The sequence below is a fragment of the Oncorhynchus kisutch genome, linkage group LG5, assembly GCF_002021735.2.
Source record: "Oncorhynchus kisutch isolate 150728-3 linkage group LG5, Okis_V2, whole genome shotgun sequence".
In the NCBI taxonomy this organism is placed as follows: Eukaryota; Metazoa; Chordata; class Actinopteri; order Salmoniformes; family Salmonidae; genus Oncorhynchus; species Oncorhynchus kisutch.
Window position 1 is genome coordinate 4,200,781 of NC_034178.2, and position 18,258 is coordinate 4,219,038.

The following is an 18,258-nucleotide window of genomic DNA, read 5'->3' on the forward strand; positions in this document are numbered from 1 at the left end:
GGTGAGGCCTCATTTAAAACAGTCAATTCATCAGGCTTAAGCCATGTTTCAGTCAGGCCAATCACATCAAGATTATGATCAGTGATTAGTTCATTGACTATAATTGCCTTTGAAGTAAGGGATCTAACATTAAGTAGCCCTATTTTGAGATGTGAGGTATCATGATCTCTTTCAGTAATGACAGGAATGGAGGTGGTCTTTATCCTAGTGAGATTGCTAAGGCGAACACCTGCCATGTTTAGTTTTGCCCAACCTAGGTCGAGGCACAGACACGGTCTCAATGGTGATAGCTGAGCTGACTACACTGACTGTGCTAATGGCAGACTCCACTATGCTGGCAGGCTGGCTAACAGCCTGCTGCCTGGCCTGCACCCTATTTCATTGTGGAGCTAGAGGAGTTAGAGCCCTGTCTATGTTGGTAGATAAGATGAGAGCACCCCTCCAGCTAGGATGGAGTCCGTCACTCCTCAGCAGGTCAGGCTTGGTCCTGTTTGTGGGTGAGTCCCAGAAAGAGGGCCAATTATCTACAAATTCTAACTTTTGGGAGGGGCAGAAAACAGTTTTCAACCAGCGATTGAGTTGTGAGACTCTGCTGTAGAGCTCATCACTCCCCCTAACTGGGAGGGGGCCAGAGACAATTACTCGATGCCGACACATCTTTCTAGCTGATATGCACGCAGAAGCTATGTTGCGCTTAGTGATTTCTGACTGTTTCATCCTAACATCGTTGGTGCCGACGTGGATAACAATATCTCTATACTCTCTACACTCGCCAGTTTTAGCTTTAGCCAGCACCATCTTCAGATTAGCCTTAACGTCGGTAGCCCTGCCCCCGGGTAAACAGTGTATGATCGCTGGAGGATTCGCTTTAAGTCTAATACTGCGGGTAATGGAGTCGCCAATGACTAGAGTTTTCAATTTGTCAGAGCTAATGGTGGGAAGCTTCGGCGTCTCAGACCCCGTAACGGGAGGAGTAGAGACCAGAGAAGAATCGGCCTCTGACTCCGACCCGCTGCTTAATGGGGAAAACCGGTTGAAAGTTTCTGTCGGCTGAATGAGCGACACCGGTTGAGCGTTCCTACAGCATTTCCTTCCAGAAACCGTGAGAAAGTTGTCCGGCTGCGGGGACTGTGCCAGGGGATTTACACTACTATCTGTACTTACTGGTGCCTCAGACGCTATTTCATCCTTTCCTACACTGAAATTACCCTTGCCTAACGATTGCGTCTGAAGCTGGGCTTGCAGCACAGCTATCCTCGCCGTAAGGCGAGTACAGCGGCTGCAATTAGAAGGCATCATGTTAATGTTACTACTTAGCTTCGGCTGTTGGAGGTCCTGACGAATCGTGTCCAGATAAAGCGTCCGGAGTGAAAAAGTTGAGGAAAAAATAAATAAATATATGAACGGTAATTAAAAAGTGAAAACCGTAAAGTTGTCAGGTAGCAAAACAGGTTAGCAACAAAACGCACAGCAACTCGAAAACAAGCCTGCCTAATGCAGACCCCCAACAGAGTACAGCTCTCTCCTAATGCAGATGCCGCACAGAGTACAGCTCTCTCCTAATGCAGACCCCCCACAGAGTACAGCTCTCTCCTAATGCAGACCCCCCACAGAGTACAGCTCTCACCTAATGCAGACCCCCCACAGAGTACAGCTCTCTCCTAATGCAGACCCCCCACAGAGTACAGCTCTCTCCTAATGCAGACGCCGCACAGAGTACAGCTCTCTCCTAATGCAGATGCCGCACAGAGTACAGCTCTCTTCTAATGCAGACCTCCCACAGAGTACAGCTCTCTCCTAATGCAGACACCGCACAGAGTACAGCTCTCTCCCGATGCAGACCCCCCACAGAGCACAGCTCTCTCCTAATGCAGACCCCCACAGAGTACAGCTCTCTCCAAATGCAGACACCCCACAGAGTACAGCTCTCTCCTAATGCAGACCCCCCACAGAGTACAGCTCTCTCCTAATGCAAACGCCACACAGAGTACAGCTCTCTCCTAATGCAGACCCCCCACAGAGTACAGCTCTCTCCTAATGCAGACCCCCCACAGAGTACAGCTCTCTCCTAATGCAGACCCCCCACAGAGTACAGCTCTCTCCTAATGCAGACGCCGCACAGAGTACAGCTCTCTCCTAATGCAGATGCCGCACAGAGTACAGCTCTCTTCTAATGCAGACCTCCCACAGAGTACAGCTCTCTCCTAATACAGACCCCGCACAGAGTACAGCTCTCTCCTAATGCAGACACCGCACAGAGTACAGCTCTCTCCCGATGCAGACCCCCCACAGAGCACAGCTCTCTCCTAATGCAGACCCCCACAGAGTACAGCTCTCTCCTAATGCAGACCCCCACAGAGTACAGCTCTCTCCTAATGCAGACGCCGCACAGAGTACAGCTCTCTCCTAATGCAGACTCCCCACCGAGTACAGCTCTCTCCTAATGCAGACCCCCCACAGAGTACAGCTCTCTCCTAATGCAGACCCCCCACAGAGTACAGCTCCCTCCTAATGCAGACCCCCCCAGATTACAGCTCCCTCCTAATGCAGACGCCGCACAGAGTACACCTCTCTCCTAATGCAGACCCCCCACAGAGTACAGCTCTCTCCTAATGCAGACGCCGCACAGAGTACAGCTCTCTCCTAATGCAGAACCCCCACAGAGTACAGCTCTCTCCTAATGCAGACACCCCACAGAGTACAGCTCTCTCCTAATGCAGACGCCGCACAGGGTACAGCTCTCTCCTAATGCAGACACCGTAAAGAGTACAGCTCGCTCCTAATGCAGACCCCCCACAGAGTACAACTCTCTCCTAATGCAGACCCCCACAGAGGACAGCTCTCTCCTAATGCAGACACCCCACAGAGTACAGCTCTCTCCTAATGCAGATGCCGAAACAGAGTACAGCTCTCTCCTAATGCAGACGCCGCACAGAGTACAGCTCTCTCCTAATGCAGACGCCGCACAGAGTACAGCTCTCTCCTAATGCAGACCCCGCACAGAGTACAGCTCTCTCCGAATGCAGACGCCGCACAGAGTACAGCTCTCTCCGAATGCAGACGCCGCACAGAGTACAGCTCTGTCCCGATGCAGACCCCCCACAGAACACAGCTCTCTCCCAATGCAGACCCCCCACAGAGTACAGCTCTCTCCTAATGCAGACCCCCATAGAGTACAGCTCTCTCCTAATGCAGACACCCCACAGAGTACAGCTCTCTCCTAATGCAGACGCCGCACAGAGTACAGCTCTCTCCCAATGCAGACGCCGCACAGAGTACAGCTCTCTCCCAATGCAGACCCCCCACAGAACACAGCTCTCTCCCAATGCAGACCCCCCACAGAGTACAGCTCTCTCCTAATGCAGACCCCCATAGAGTACAACTCTCTCCTAATGCAGACACCCCACAGAGTACAGCTCTCTCCTAATACAGACGCTGCACAGGGTACAGCTCTCTCCTAATGCAGACGCCGCACAGGGTACAGCTCTCTCCTAATGCAGACACCGCACAGAGTACAGCTCTCTCCTAATGCGGACCCCCCACAGAGCACAGCTCTTTCCTAATGCGGACCCCCCACAGAGTACAGCTCTCTCCTAATGCAGACCCCCACAGAGTACAGCTCTCTCCTAATGAAGAGCCCCCCACAGAGTACAGCACTCTCCTAATGCAGAGCCCCCCACAGAGTACAGCTCTCTCCTAATGCAGACACCCCACAGAGTACGGCTCTCTCCTAATGCAGACTCCCCACAGAGTACAGCTCTCTTCTAATGCAGACACCCCACAGAGTACAGCTCTCTCCTAATGCAGACACCCCACAGAGTACGGCTCTCTCCTAATGCAGACTCCCCACAGAGTACAGCTCTCTCCTAATACAGACCCCGCACAGAGTACAGCTCTCTCCTAATGCAGACACCGCACAGAGTACAGCTCTCTCCCGATGCAGACCCCCCACAGAGCACAGCTCTCTCCTAATGCAGACCCCCACAGAGTACAGCTCTCTCCTAATGCAGACCCCCACAGAGTACAGCTCTCTCCTAATGCAGACGCCGCACAGAGTACAGCTCTCTCCTAATGCAGACTCCCCACCGAGTACAGCTCTCTCCTAATGCAGACCCCCCACAGAGTACAGCTCTCTCCTAATGCAGACCCCCCACAGAGTACAGCTCCCTCCTAATGCAGACCCCCCCAGATTACAGCTCCCTCCTAATGCAGACGCCGCACAGAGTACAGCTCTCTCCTAATGCAGACCCCCCACAGAGTACAGCTCTCTCCTAATGCAGACGCCGCACAGAGTACAGCTCTCTCCTAATGCAGAACCCCCACAGAGTACAGCTCTCTCCTAATGCAGACACCCCACAGAGTACAGCTCTCTCCTAATGCAGACGCCGCACAGGGTACAGCTCTCTCCTAATGCAGACACCGTAAAGAGTACAGCTCGCTCCTAATGCAGACCCCCCACAGAGTACAACTCTCTCCTAATGCAGACCCCCACAGAGGACAGCTCTCTCCTAATGCAGACACCCCACAGAGTACAGCTCTCTCCTAATGCAGATGCCGAAACAGAGTACAGCTCTCTCCTAATGCAGACGCCGCACAGAGTACAGCTCTCTCCTAATGCAGACGCCGCACAGAGTACAGCTCTCTCCTAATGCAGACCCCGCACAGAGTACAGCTCTCTCCGAATGCAGACGCCGCACAGAGTACAGCTCTCTCCGAATGCAGACGCCGCACAGAGTACAGCTCTCTCCCGATGCAGACCCCCCACAGAACACAGCTCTCTCCCAATGCAGACCCCCCACAGAGTACAGCTCTCTCCTAATGCAGACCCCCATAGAGTACAGCTCTCTCCTAATGCAGACACCCCACAGAGTACAGCTCTCTCCTAATGCAGATCCCGCACAGAGTACAGCTCTCTCCCAATGCAGACGCCGCACAGAGTACAGCTCTCTCCCAATGCAGACGCCGCACAGAGTACAGCTCTCTCCCAATGCAGACCCCCCACAGAACACAGCTCTCTCCCAATGCAGACCCCCCACAGAGTACAGCTCTCTCCTAATGCAGACCCCCATAGAGTACAACTCTCTCCTAATGCAGACACCCCACAGAGTACAGCTCTCTCCTAATGCAGACACCCCACAGAGTACAGCTCTCTCCTAATACAGACGCTGCACAGGGTACAGCTCTCTCCTAATGCAGACGCCGCACAGGGTACAGCTCTCTCCTAATGCAGACACCGCACAGAGTACAGCTCTCTCCTAATGCGGACCCCCCACAGAGCACAGCTCTTTCCTAATGCGGACCCCCCACAGAGTACAGCTCTCTCCTAATGCAGACCCCCACAGAGTACAGCTCTCTCCTAATGAAGAGCCCCCCACAGAGTACAGCACTCTCCTAATGCAGAGCCCCCCACAGAGTACAGCTCTCTCCTAATGCAGACACCCCACAGAGTACGGCTCTCTCCTAATGCAGACTCCCCACAGAGTACAGCTCTCTTCTAATGCAGACACCTCACAGAGTACAGCTCTCTCCTAATGCAGACACCCCACAGAGTACGGCTCTCTCCTAATGCAGACTCCCCACAGAGTACAGCTCTCTCCTAATACAGACCCCGCACAGAGTACAGCTCTCTCCTAATGCAGACACCGCACAGAGTACAGCTCTCTCCCGATGCAGACCCCCCACAGAGCACAGCTCTCTCCTAATGCAGACCCCCACAGAGTACAGCTCTCTCCTAATGCAGACCCCCACAGAGTACAGCTCTCTCCTAATGCAGACGCCGCACAGAGTACAGCTCTCTCCTAATGCAGACTCCCCACCGAGTACAGCTCTCTCCTAATGCAGACCCCCCACAGAGTACAGCTCTCTCCTAATGCAGACCCCCCACAGAGTACAGCTCCCTCCTAATGCAGACCCCCCCAGATTACAGCTCCCTCCTAATGCAGACGCCGCACAGAGTACAGCTCTCTCCTAATGCAGACCCCCCACAGAGTACAGCTCTCTCCTAATGCAGACGCCGCACAGAGTACAGCTCTCTCCTAATGCAGAACCCCACAGAGTACAGCTCTCTCCTAATGCAGACACCCCACAGAGTACAGCTCTCTCCTAATGCAGACGCCACACAGGGTACAGCTCTCTCCTAATGCAGACACCGTAAAGAGTACAGCTCGCTCCTAATGCAGACCCCCCACAGAGTACAACTCTCTCCTAATGCAGACCCCCACAGAGGACAGCTCTCTCCTAATGCAGACACCCCACAGAGTACAGCTCTCTCCTAATGCAGATGCCGAAACAGAGTACAGCTCTCTCCTAATGCAGACGCCGCACAGAGTACAGCTCTCTCCTAATGCAGACGCCGCACAGAGTACAGCTCTCTCCTAATGCAGACCCCGCACAGAGTACAGCTCTCTCCGAATGCAGACGCCGCACAGAGTACAGCTCTCTCCGAATGCAGACGCCGCACAGAGTACAGCTCTCTCCCGATGCAGACCCCCCACAGAACACAGCTCTCTCCCAATGCAGACCCCCCACAGAGTACAGCTCTCTCCTAATGCAGACCCCCATAGAGTACAGCTCTCTCCTAATGCAGACACCCCACAGAGTACAGCTCTCTCCTAATGCAGACGCCGCACAGAGTACAGCTCTCTCCTAATGCAGACCCCCGCACAGAGTACAGCTCTCTCCGAATGCAGACGCCGCACAGAGTACAGCTCTCTCCGAATGCAGACGCCGCACAGAGTACAGCTCTCTCCCGATGCAGACCCCCCACAGAACACAGCTCTCTCCTAATGCAGATCCCGCACAGAGTATAGCTCTCTCCCAATGCAGACGCCGCACAGAGTACAGCTCTCTCCCAATGCAGACGCCGCACAGAGTACAGCTCTCTCCCAATGCAGACCCCCCACAGAACACAGCTCTCTCCCAATGCAGACCCCCCACAGAGTACAGCTCTCTCCTAATGCAGACCCCCATAGAGTACAACTCTCTCCTAATGCAGACACCCCACGAGAGTACAGCTCTCTTCCTAATGCAGACACCCCACAGAGTACAGCTCTCTCCTAATACAGACGCTGCACAGGGTACAGCTCTCTCCTAATGCAGACGCCGCACAGGGTACAGCTCTCTCCTAATGCAGACACCGCACAGAGTACAGCTCTCTCCTAATGCGGACCCCCCACAGAGCACAGCTCTTTCCTAATGCGGACCCCCCACAGAGTACAGCTCTCTCCTAATGCCAGACCCCCACAGAGTACAGCTCTCTCCTAATGAAGAGCCCCCCACAGAGTACAAGCACTCTCCTAATGCAGAGCCCCCCACAGAGTACAGCTCTCTCCTAATGCAGACACCCCACAGAGTACGGCTCTCTCCTAATGCAGACTCCCCACAGAGTACAGCTCTCTTCTAATGCAGACACCTCACAGAGTACAGCTCTCTCCTAATGCAGACACCCCACAGAGTACGGCTCTCTCCTAATGCAGACTCCCCACAGAGTACAGCTCTCTCCTAATACAGACCCCGCACAGAGTACAGCTCTCTCCTAATGCAGACACCGCACAGAGTACAGCTCTCTCCCGATGCAGACCCCCCACAGAGCACAGCTCTCTCCTAATGCAGACCCCCACAGAGTACAGCTCTCTCCTAATGCAGACCCCCACAGAGTACAGCTCTCTCCTAATGCAGACGCCGCACAGAGTACAGCTCTCTCCTAATGCAGACTCCCCACCGAGTAACAGCTCTCTCCTAATGCAGACCCCCCACAGAGTACAGCTCTCTCCTAATGCAGACCCCCCACAGAGTACAGCTCCCTCCTAATGCAGACCCCCCCAGATTACAGCTCCCTCCTAATGCAGACGCCGCACAGAGTACAGCTCTCTCCTAATGCAGACCCCCCACAGAGTACAGCTCTCTCCTAATGCAGACGCCGCACAGAGTACAGCTCTCTCCTAATGCAGAACCCCCACAGAGTACAGCTCTCTCCTAATGCAGACACCCCACAGAGTACAGCTCTCTCCTAATGCAGACGCCGCACAGGGTACAGCTCTCTCCTAATGCAGACACCGTAAAGAGTACAGCTCGCTCCTAATGCAGACCCCCCCACAGAGTACAACTCTCTCCTAATGCAGACCCCCCACAGAGGACAGCTCTCTCCTAATGCAGACACCCCACAGAGTACAGCTCTCTCCTATGCAGATGCCGAAACAGAGTACAGCTCTCTCCTAATGCAGACGCCGCACAGAGTACAGCTCTCTCCTAATGCAGACGCCGCACAGAGTACAGCTCTCTCCTAATGCAGACCCGCACAGAGTACAGCTCTCTCCGAATGCAGACGCCGCACAGAGTACAGCTCTCTCCGAATGCAGACGCCGCACAGAGTACAGCTCTCTCCCGATGCAGACCCCCCACAGAACACAGCTCTCTCCCAATGCAGACCCCCCACAGAGTACAGCTCTCTCCTAATGCAGACCCCCATAGAGTACAGCTCTCTCCTAATGCAGACACCCCACAGAGTACAGCTCTCTCCTAATGCAGATCCCGCACAGAGTACAGCTCTCTCCCAATGCAGACGCCGCACAGAGTACAGCTCTCTCCCAATGCAGACGCCGCACAGAGTACAGCTCTCTCCCAATGCAGACCCCCCACAGAACACAGCTCTCTCCAATGCAGACCCCCCACAGAGTACAGCTCTCTCCTAATGCAGACCCCCATAGAGTACAACTCTCTCCTAATGCAGACACCCCACAGAGTACAGCTCTCTCCTAATGCAGACACCCCACAGAGTACAGCTCTCTCCTAATACAGACGCTGCACAGGGTACAGCTCTCTCCTAATGCAGACGCCGCACAGGGTACAGCTCTCTCCTAATGCAGACACCACACAGAGTACAGCTCTCTTCTAATGCAGACACCTCACAGAGTACAGCTCTCTCCTAATGCAGACACCCCACAGAGTACGGCTCTCTCCTAATGCAGACTCCCCACAGAGTACAGCTCTCTCCTAATACAGACCCCGCACAGAGTACAGCTCTCTCCTAATGCAGACACCGCACAGAGTACAGCTCTCTCCCGATGCAGACCCCCCCACAGAGCACAGCTCTCTCCTAATGCAGACCCCCACAGAGTACAGCTCTCTCCTAATGCAGACCCCCACAGAGTACAGCTCTCTCCTAATGCAGACGCCGCACAGAGTACAGCTCTCTCCTAATGCAGACTCCCCACCGAGTACAGCTCTCTCCTAATGCAGACCCCCCACAGAGTACAGCTCTCTCCTAATGCAGACCCCCCACAGAGTACAGCTCCCTCCTAATGCAGACCCCCCAGATTACAGCTCCCTCCTAATGCAGACGCCGCACAGAGTACAGCTCTCTCCTAATGCAGACCCCCCACAGGAGTACAGCTCTCTCCTAATGCAGACGCCGCACAGAGTACAGCTCTCTCCTAATGCAGAACCCCACAGAGTACAGCTCTCTCCTAATGCAGACACCCCACAGAGTACAGCTCTCTCCTAATGCAGACGCCGCACAGGGTACAGCTCTCTCCTAATGCAGACACCGTAAAGAGTACAGCTCGCTCCTAATGCAGACCCCCCACAGAGTACAACTCTCTCCTAATGCAGACCCCCACAGAGGACAGCCTCTCTCCTAATGCAGGACACCCCACAGAGTACAGCTCTCTCCTAATGCAGATGCCGAACAGAGTACAGCTCTCTCCTAATGCAGACGCCGCACAGAGTACAGCTCTCTCCTAATGCAGACGCCGCCACAGTGAGTACGCTCTCTCTAATGCAGACCCGCACAGAGTACAGCTCTCTCCGAATGCAGACCCCCCACAGAGTACAGCTCTCTCCGAATGCAGACCCCGCACAGAGTACAGCTCTCTCCTAATGCAGACCCCCCACAGAGTACAGCTCTCTCCTAATGCAGACCCCCCACAGAGTACAGCTCTCTCCTAATGCAGACCCCCCACAGAGTACAGCTCTCTCCTAATGCAGACGCCCCACAGAGTACAGCTCTCTCCTAATGCAGACGCCGCACAGAGTACAGCTCTCTCCTAATGCAGACGCCGCACAGAGTACAGCTCTCTCTAATGCAGACGCCGCACAGAGTACAGCTCTCTCCTAATGCAGACCCCCCCACAGAACACAGCTCTCTCCTCATGCAGACCCCCCAACGAGTACAGCTCTCTCCTAATGCAGACCCCCACAGAGTACAGCTCTCTCCTAATGCAGACACCGCACAGAGTACAGCTCTCTCCTAATGCAGACCCCCCACAGAGTACAGCTCTCTCCTAATGCAGACCCCCACAGAGTACAGCTCTCTCCTAATGCAGACCCCGCACAGAGTACAGCTCTCTCCTAATGCAGACGCCGCACAGAGTACAGCTCTCTCCTAATGCAGACTCCCCCCGAGTACAGCTCTCTCCTAATGCAGACCCCCCACAGAGTACAGCTCTCTCCTAATGCAGACCCCCCACAGAGTACAGCTCTCTCCTAATGCAGACCCCCCACAGAGTACAGCTCTCTCCTAATGCAGACGCCCCACAGAGTACAGCTCTCTCCTAATGCAGACCCCCACAGAGTACAGCTCTCTCCTAATGCAGACTCCCCACAGAGTACAGCTCTCTCCTAATGCAGAACCCCCACAGAGTACAGCTCTCTCCTAATGCAGACACCCCACAGAGTACAGCTCTCTCCTAATGCAGACGCCGCACAGGGTACAGCTCTCTCCTAATGCAGACACCGTAAAGAGTACAGCTCGCTCCTAATGCAGACCCCCCCACAGAGTACAACTCTCTCCTAATGCAGACCCCCACAGAGGACAGCTCTCTCCTAATGCAGACACCCCACAGAGTACAGCTCTCTCCTAATGCAGATGCCGAAACAGAGTACAGCTCTCTCCTAATGCAGACGCCGCACAGAGTACAGCTCTCTCCTAATGCAGACGCCGCACAGAGTACAGCTCTCTCCTAATGCAGACCCCGCACAGAGTACAGCTCTCTCCGAATGCAGACGCCGCACAGAGTACAGCTCTCTCCGAATGCAGACGCCGCACAGAGTACAGCTCTCTCCCGATGCAGACCCCCCACAGAACACAGCTCTCTCCCAATGCAGACCCCCCACAGAGTACAGCTCTCTCCTAATGCAGACCCCCATAGAGTACAGCTCTCTCCTAATGCAGACACCCCACAGAGTACAGCTCTCTCCTAATGCAGATCCCGCACAGAGTACAGCTCTCTCCCAATGCAGACGCCGCACAGAGTACAGCTCTCTCCCAATGCAGACGCCGCACAGAGTACAGCTCTCTCCCAATGCAGACCCCCCACAGAACACAGCTCTCTCCCAATGCAGACCCCCCACAGAGTACAGCTCTCTCCTAATGCAGACCCCCATAGAGTACAAACTCTCTCCTAATGCAGACACCCCACAGAGTACAGCTCTCTCCTAATGCAGACACCCCACAGAGTACAGCTCTCTCCTAATACAGACGCTGCACAGGGTACAGCTCTCTCCTAATGCAGACGCCGCACAGGGTACAGCTCTCTCCTAATGCAGACACCGCACAGAGTACAGCTCTCTCCTAATGCGGACCCCCCCACAGAGCACAGCTCTTTCCTAATGCGGACCCCCCACAGAGTACAGCTCTCTCCTAATGCAGACCCCCACAGAGTACAGCTCTCTCCTAATGAAGAGCCCCCCACAGAGTACAGCACTCTCCTAATGCAGAGCCCCCCACAGAGTACAGCTCTCTCCTAATGCAGACACCCCACAGAGTACAACTCTCTCCTAATGCAGACACCCCACAGAGTACAGCTCTCTCCTAATGCAGACACCCCACAGAGTACAGCTCTCTCCTAATACAGACGCTGCACAGGGTACAGCTCTCTCCTAATGCAGACGCCGCACAGGGTACAGCTCTCTCCTAATGCAGACACCGCACAGAGTACAGCTCTCTCCTAATGCGGACCCCCCACAGAGCACAGCTCTTTCCTAATGCGGACCCCCCCAAGAGTACAGCTCTCTCCTAATGCAGACCCCCACAGAGTACAGCTCTCTCCTAATGAAGAGCCCCCCACAGAGTACAGCACTCTCCTAATGCAGAGCCCCCCACAGAGTACAGCTCTCTCCTAATGCAGACACCCCACAGAGTACGGCTCTCTCCTAATGCAGACTCCCCACAGAGTACAGCTCTCTTCTAATGCAGACACCTCACAGAGTACAGCTCTCTCCTAATGCAGACACCCCACAGAGTACAGCTCTCTCCTAATGCAGACTCCCCACCGAGTACAGCTCTCTCCTAATGCAGACCCCCCCACAGAGTACAGCTCTCTCCTAATGCAGACCCCCCACAGAGTACAGCTCCCTCCTAATGCAGACCCCCCAGATTACAGCTCCCTCCTAATGCAGACGCCGCACAGAGTACAGCTCTCTCCTAATGCAGACCCCCCACAGAGTACAGCTCTCTCCTAATGCAGACGCCGCACAGAGTACAGCTCTCTCCTAATGCAGAACCCCCACAGAGTACAGCTCTCTCCTAATGCAGACACCCCACAGAGTACAGCTCTCTCCTAATGCAGACGCCGCACAGGGTACAGCTCTCTCCTAATGCAGACACCGTAAAGAGTACAGCTCGCTCCTAATGCAGACCCCCCACAGAGTACAACTCTCTCCTAATGCAGACCCCCACAGAGGACAGCTCTCTCCTAATGCAGACACCCCACAGAGTACAGCTCTCTCCTAATGCAGATGCCGAAACAGAGTACAGCTCTCTCCTAATGCAGACGCCGCACAGAGTACAGCTCTCTCCTAATGCAGACGCCGCACAGAGTACAGCTCTCTCCTAATGCAGACCCCGCACAGAGTACAGCTCTCTCCGAATGCAGACGCCGCACAGAGTACAGCTCTCTCCGAATGCAGACGCCGCACAGAGTACAGCTCTCTCCCGATGCAGACCCCCCACAGAACACAGCTCTCTCCCAATGCAGACCCCCCACAGAGTACAGCTCTCTCCTAATGCAGACCCCCATAGAGTACAGCTCTCTCCTAATGCAGACACCCCACAGAGTACAGCTCTCTCCTAATGCAGACCCCGCACAGAGTACAGCTCTCTCCCAATGCAGACGCCGCACAGAGTACAGCGCTCTCCCAATGCAGACGCCGCACAGAGTACAGCTCTCTCCCAATGCAGACCCCCCACAGAACACAGCTCTCTCCTAATGCAGACCCCCCACAGAGTACAGCTCTCTCCTAATGCAGACCCCCATAGAGTACAACTCTCTCCTAATGCAGACACCCCACAGAGTACAGCTCTCTCCTAATGCAGACACCCCACAGAGTACAGCTCTCTCCTAATACAGACGCTGCACAGGGTACAGCTCTCTCCTAATGCAGACGCCGCACAGGGTACAGCTCTCTCCTAATGCAGACACCGCACAGAGTACAGCTCTCTCCTAATGCGGACCCCCCACAGAGCACAGCTCTTTCCTAATGCGGACCCCCCACAGAGTACAGCTCTCTCCTAATGCAGACCCCCACAGAGTACAGCTCTCTCCTAATGAAGAGCCCCCCACAGAGTACAGCACTCTCCTAATGCAGAGCCCCCCACAGAGTACAGCTCTCTCCTAATGCAGACACCCCACAGAGTACGGCTCTCTCCTAATGCAGACTCCCCACAGAGTACAGCTCTCTTCTAATGCAGACACCCCACAGAGTACAGCTCTCTCCTAATGCAGACACCCCACAGAGTACGGCTCTCTCCTAATGCAGACTCCCCACAGAGTACAGCTCTCTCCTAATACAGACCCCGCACAGAGTACAGCTCTCTCCTAATGCAGACACCGCACAGAGTACAGCTCTCTCCCGATGCAGACCCCCCACAGAGCACAGCTCTCTCCTAATGCAGACCCCCACAGAGTACAGCTCTCTCCTAATGCAGACCCCCACAGAGCACAGCTCTCTCCTAATGCAGACGCCGCACAGAGTACAGCTCTCTCCTAATGCAGACTCCCCACCGAGTACAGCTCTCTCCTAATGCAGACCCCCCACAGAGTACAGCTCTCTCCTAATGCAGACCCCCCCACAGAGTACAGCTCCCTCCTAATGCAGACCCCCCCAGATTACAGCTCCCTCCTAATGCAGACGCCGCACAGAGTACAGCTCTCTCCTAATGCAGACCCCCCCACAGAGTACAGCTCTCTCCTAATGCAGACGCCGCACAGAGTACAGCTCTCTCCTAATGCAGAACCCCCACAGAGTACAGCTCTCTCCTAATGCAGACACCCACAGAGTACAGCTCTCTCCTAATGCAGACGCCGCACAGGGTACAGCTCTCTCCTAATGCAGACACCGTAAAGAGTACAGCTCGCTCCTAATGCAGACCCCCCACAGAGTACAACTCTCTCCTAATGCAGACCCCCACAGAGGACAGCTCTCTCCTAATGCAGACACCCCACAGAGTACAGCTCTCTCCTAATGCAGATGCCGAAACAGAGTACAGCTCTCTCCTAATGCAGACGCCGCACAGAGTACAGCTCTCTCCTAATGCAGACGCCGCACAGAGTACAGCTCTCTCCTAATGCAGACCCCGCACAGAGTACAGCTCTCTCCGAATGCAGACGCCGCACAGAGTACAGCTCTCTCCGAATGCAGACGCCGCACAGAGTACAGCTCTCTCCCGATGCAGACCCCCCACAGAACACAGCTCTCTCCTAATGCAGATCCCGCACAGAGTATAGCTCTCTCCCAATGCAGACGCCGCACAGAGTACAGCTCTCTCCCAATGCAGACGCCGCACAGAGTACAGCTCTCTCCCAATGCAGACCCCCACAGAACACAGCTCTCTCCCAATGCAGACCCCCCACAGAGTACAGCTCTCTCCTAATGCAGACCCCCATAGAGTACAACTCTCTCCTAATGCAGACACCCCACAGAGTACAGCTCTCTCCTAATGCAGACACCCCACAGAGTACAGCTCTCTCCTAATACAGACGCTGCACAGGGTACAGCTCTCTCCTAATGCAGACGCCGCACAGGGTACAGCTCTCTCCTAATGCAGACACCGCACAGAGTACAGCTCTCTCCTAATGCGGACCCCCCACAGAGCACAGCTCTTTCCTAATGCGGACACCCCACAGAGTACAGCTCTCTCCTAATGCAGACCCCCACAGAGTACAGCTCTCTCCTAATGAAGAGCCCCCCACAGAGTACAGCACTCTCCTAATGCAGAGCCCCCCACAGAGTACAGCTCTCTCCTAATGCAGACACCCCACAGAGTACGGCTCTCTCCTAATGCAGACTCCCCACAGAGTACAGCTCTCTTCTAATGCAGACACCTCACAGAGTACAGCTCTCTCCTAATGCAGACACCCCCACAGAGTACGGCTCTCTCCTAATGCAGACTCCCCACAGAGTACAGCTCTCTCCTAATACAGACCCCGCACAGAGTACAGCTCTCTCCTAATGCAGACACCGCACAGAGTACAGCTCTCTCCCGATGCAGACCCCCCACAGAGCACAGCTCTCTCCTAATGCAGACCCCCACAGAGTACAGCTCTCTCCTAATGCAGACCCCCACAGAGTAACAGCTCTCTCCTAATGCAGACGCCGCACAGAGTACAGCTCTCTCCTAATGCAGACCTCCCCACCGAGTACAGCTCTCTCCTAATGCAGACCCCCCACAGAGTACAGCTCTCTCCTAATGCAGACCCCCCACAGAGTACAGCTCCCTCCTAATGCAGACCCCCCCAGATTACAGCTCCCTCCTAATGCAGACGCCGCACAGAGTACAGCTCTCTCCTAATGCAGACCCCCCACAGAGTACAGCTCTCTCCTAATGCAGACGCCGCACAGAGTACAGCTCTCTCCTAATGCAGAACCCCCACAGAGTACAGCTCTCTCCTAATGCAGACACCCCACAGAGTACAGCTCTCTCCTAATGCAGACGCCGCACAGGGTACAGCTCTCTCCTAATGCAGACACCGTAAAGAGTACAGCTCGCTCCTAATGCAGACCCCCCACAGAGTACAACTCTCTCCTAATGCAGACCCCCACAGAGGACAGCTCTCTCCTAATGCAGACACCCCACAGAGTACAGCTCTCTCCTAATGCAGATGCCGAAACAGAGTACAGCTCTCTCCTAATGCAGACGCCGCACAGAGTACAGCTCTCTCCTAATGCAGACGCCGCACAGAGTACAGCTCTCTCCTAATGCAGACCCCGCACAGAGTACAGCTCTCTCCGAATGCAGACGCCGCACAGAGTACAGCTCTCTCCGAATGCAGACGCCGCACAGAGTACAGCTCTCTCCCGATGCAGACGCCGCACAGAGTACAGCGCTCTCCCAATGCAGACGCCGCACAGAGTACAGCTCTCTCCCAATGCAGACCCCCCACAGAACCACAGCTCTCTCCTAATGCAGACCCCCCACAGAGTACAGCTCTCTCCTAATGCAGACCCCCATAGAGTACAACTCTCTCCTAATGCAGACACCCCACAGAGTACAGCTCTCTCCTAATGCAGACACCCCACAGAGTACAGCTCTCTCCTAATACAGACGCTGCACAGGGTACAGCTCTCTCCTAATGCAGACGCCGCACAGGGTACAGCTCTCTCCTAATGCAGACACCGCACAGAGTACAGCTCTCTCCTAATGCGGACCCCCACAGAGCACAGCTCTTTCCTAATGCGGACCCCCCACAGAGTACAGCTCTCTCCTAATGCAGACCCCCACAGAGTACAGCTCTCTCCTAATGAAGAGCCCCCACAGAGTACAGCACTCTCCTAATGCAGAGCCCCCCACAGAGTACAGCTCTCTCCTAATGCAGACACCCCACAGAGTACGGCTCTCTCCTAATGCAGACTCCCCACAGAGTACAGCTCTCTTCTAATGCAGACACCCCACAGAGTACAGCTCTCTCCTAATGCAGACACCCCACAGAGTACGGCTCTCTCCTAATGCAGACTCCCCACAGAGTACAGCTCTCTCCTAATACAGACCCCGCACAGAGTACAGCTCTCTCCTAATGCAGACACCGCACAGAGTACAGCTCTCTCCCGATGCAGACCCCCCACAGAGCACAGCTCTCTCCTAATGCAGACCCCCACAGAGTACAGCTCTCTCCTAATGCAGACCCCCACAGAGCACAGCTCTCTCCTAATGCAGACGCCGCACAGAGTACAGCTCTCTCCTAATGCAGACTCCCCACCGAGTACAGCTCTCTCCTAATGCAGACCCCCCACAGAGTACAGCTCTCTCCTAATGCAGACCCCCCACAGAGTACAGCTCCCTCCTAATGCAGACCCCCCCAGATTACAGCTCCCTCCTAATGCAGACGCCGCACAGAGTACAGCTCTCTCCTAATGCAGACCCCCCACAGAGTACAGCTCTCTCCTAATGCAGACGCCGCACAGAGTACAGCTCTCTCCTAATGCAGAACCCCCACAGAGTACAGCTCTCTCCTAATGCAGACACCCCACAGAGTACAGCTCTCTCCTAATGCAGACGCCGCACAGGGTACAGCTCTCTCCTAATGCAGACACCGTAAAGAGTACAGCTCGCTCCTAATGCAGACCCCCCACAGAGTACAACTCTCTCCTAATGCAGACCCCCACAGAGGACAGCTCTCTCCTAATGCAGACACCCCACAGAGTACAGCTCTCTCCTAATGCAGATGCCGAAACAGAGTACAGCTCTCTCCTAATGCAGACGCCGCACAGAGTACAGCTCTCTCCTAATGCAGACGCCGCACAGAGTACAGCTCTCTCCTAATGCAGACCCCGCACAGAGTACAGCTCTCTCCGAATGCAGACGCCGCACAGAGTACAGCTCTCTCCGAATGCAGACGCCGCACAGAGTACAGCTCTCTCCCGATGCAGACCCCCCACAGAACACAGCTCTCTCCCAATGCAGACCCCCCACAGAGTACAGCTCTCTCCTAATGCAGACCCCCATAGAGTACAGCTCTCTCCTAATGCTGACACCCCACAGAGTACAGCTCTCTCCTAATGCAGACCCCGCACAGAGTACAGCTCTCTCCCAATGCAGACGCCGCACAGAGTACAGCTCTCTCCCAATGCAGACGCCGCACAGAGTACAGCTCTCTCCTAATGCAGACTCCCCACCGAGTACAGCTCTCTCCTAATGCAGACCCCCCACAGAGTACAGCTCTCTCCTAATGCAGACCCCCCACAGAGTACAGCTCCCTCCTAATGCAGACCCCCCCAGATTACAGCTCCCTCCTAATGCAGACGCCGCACAGAGTACAGCTCTCT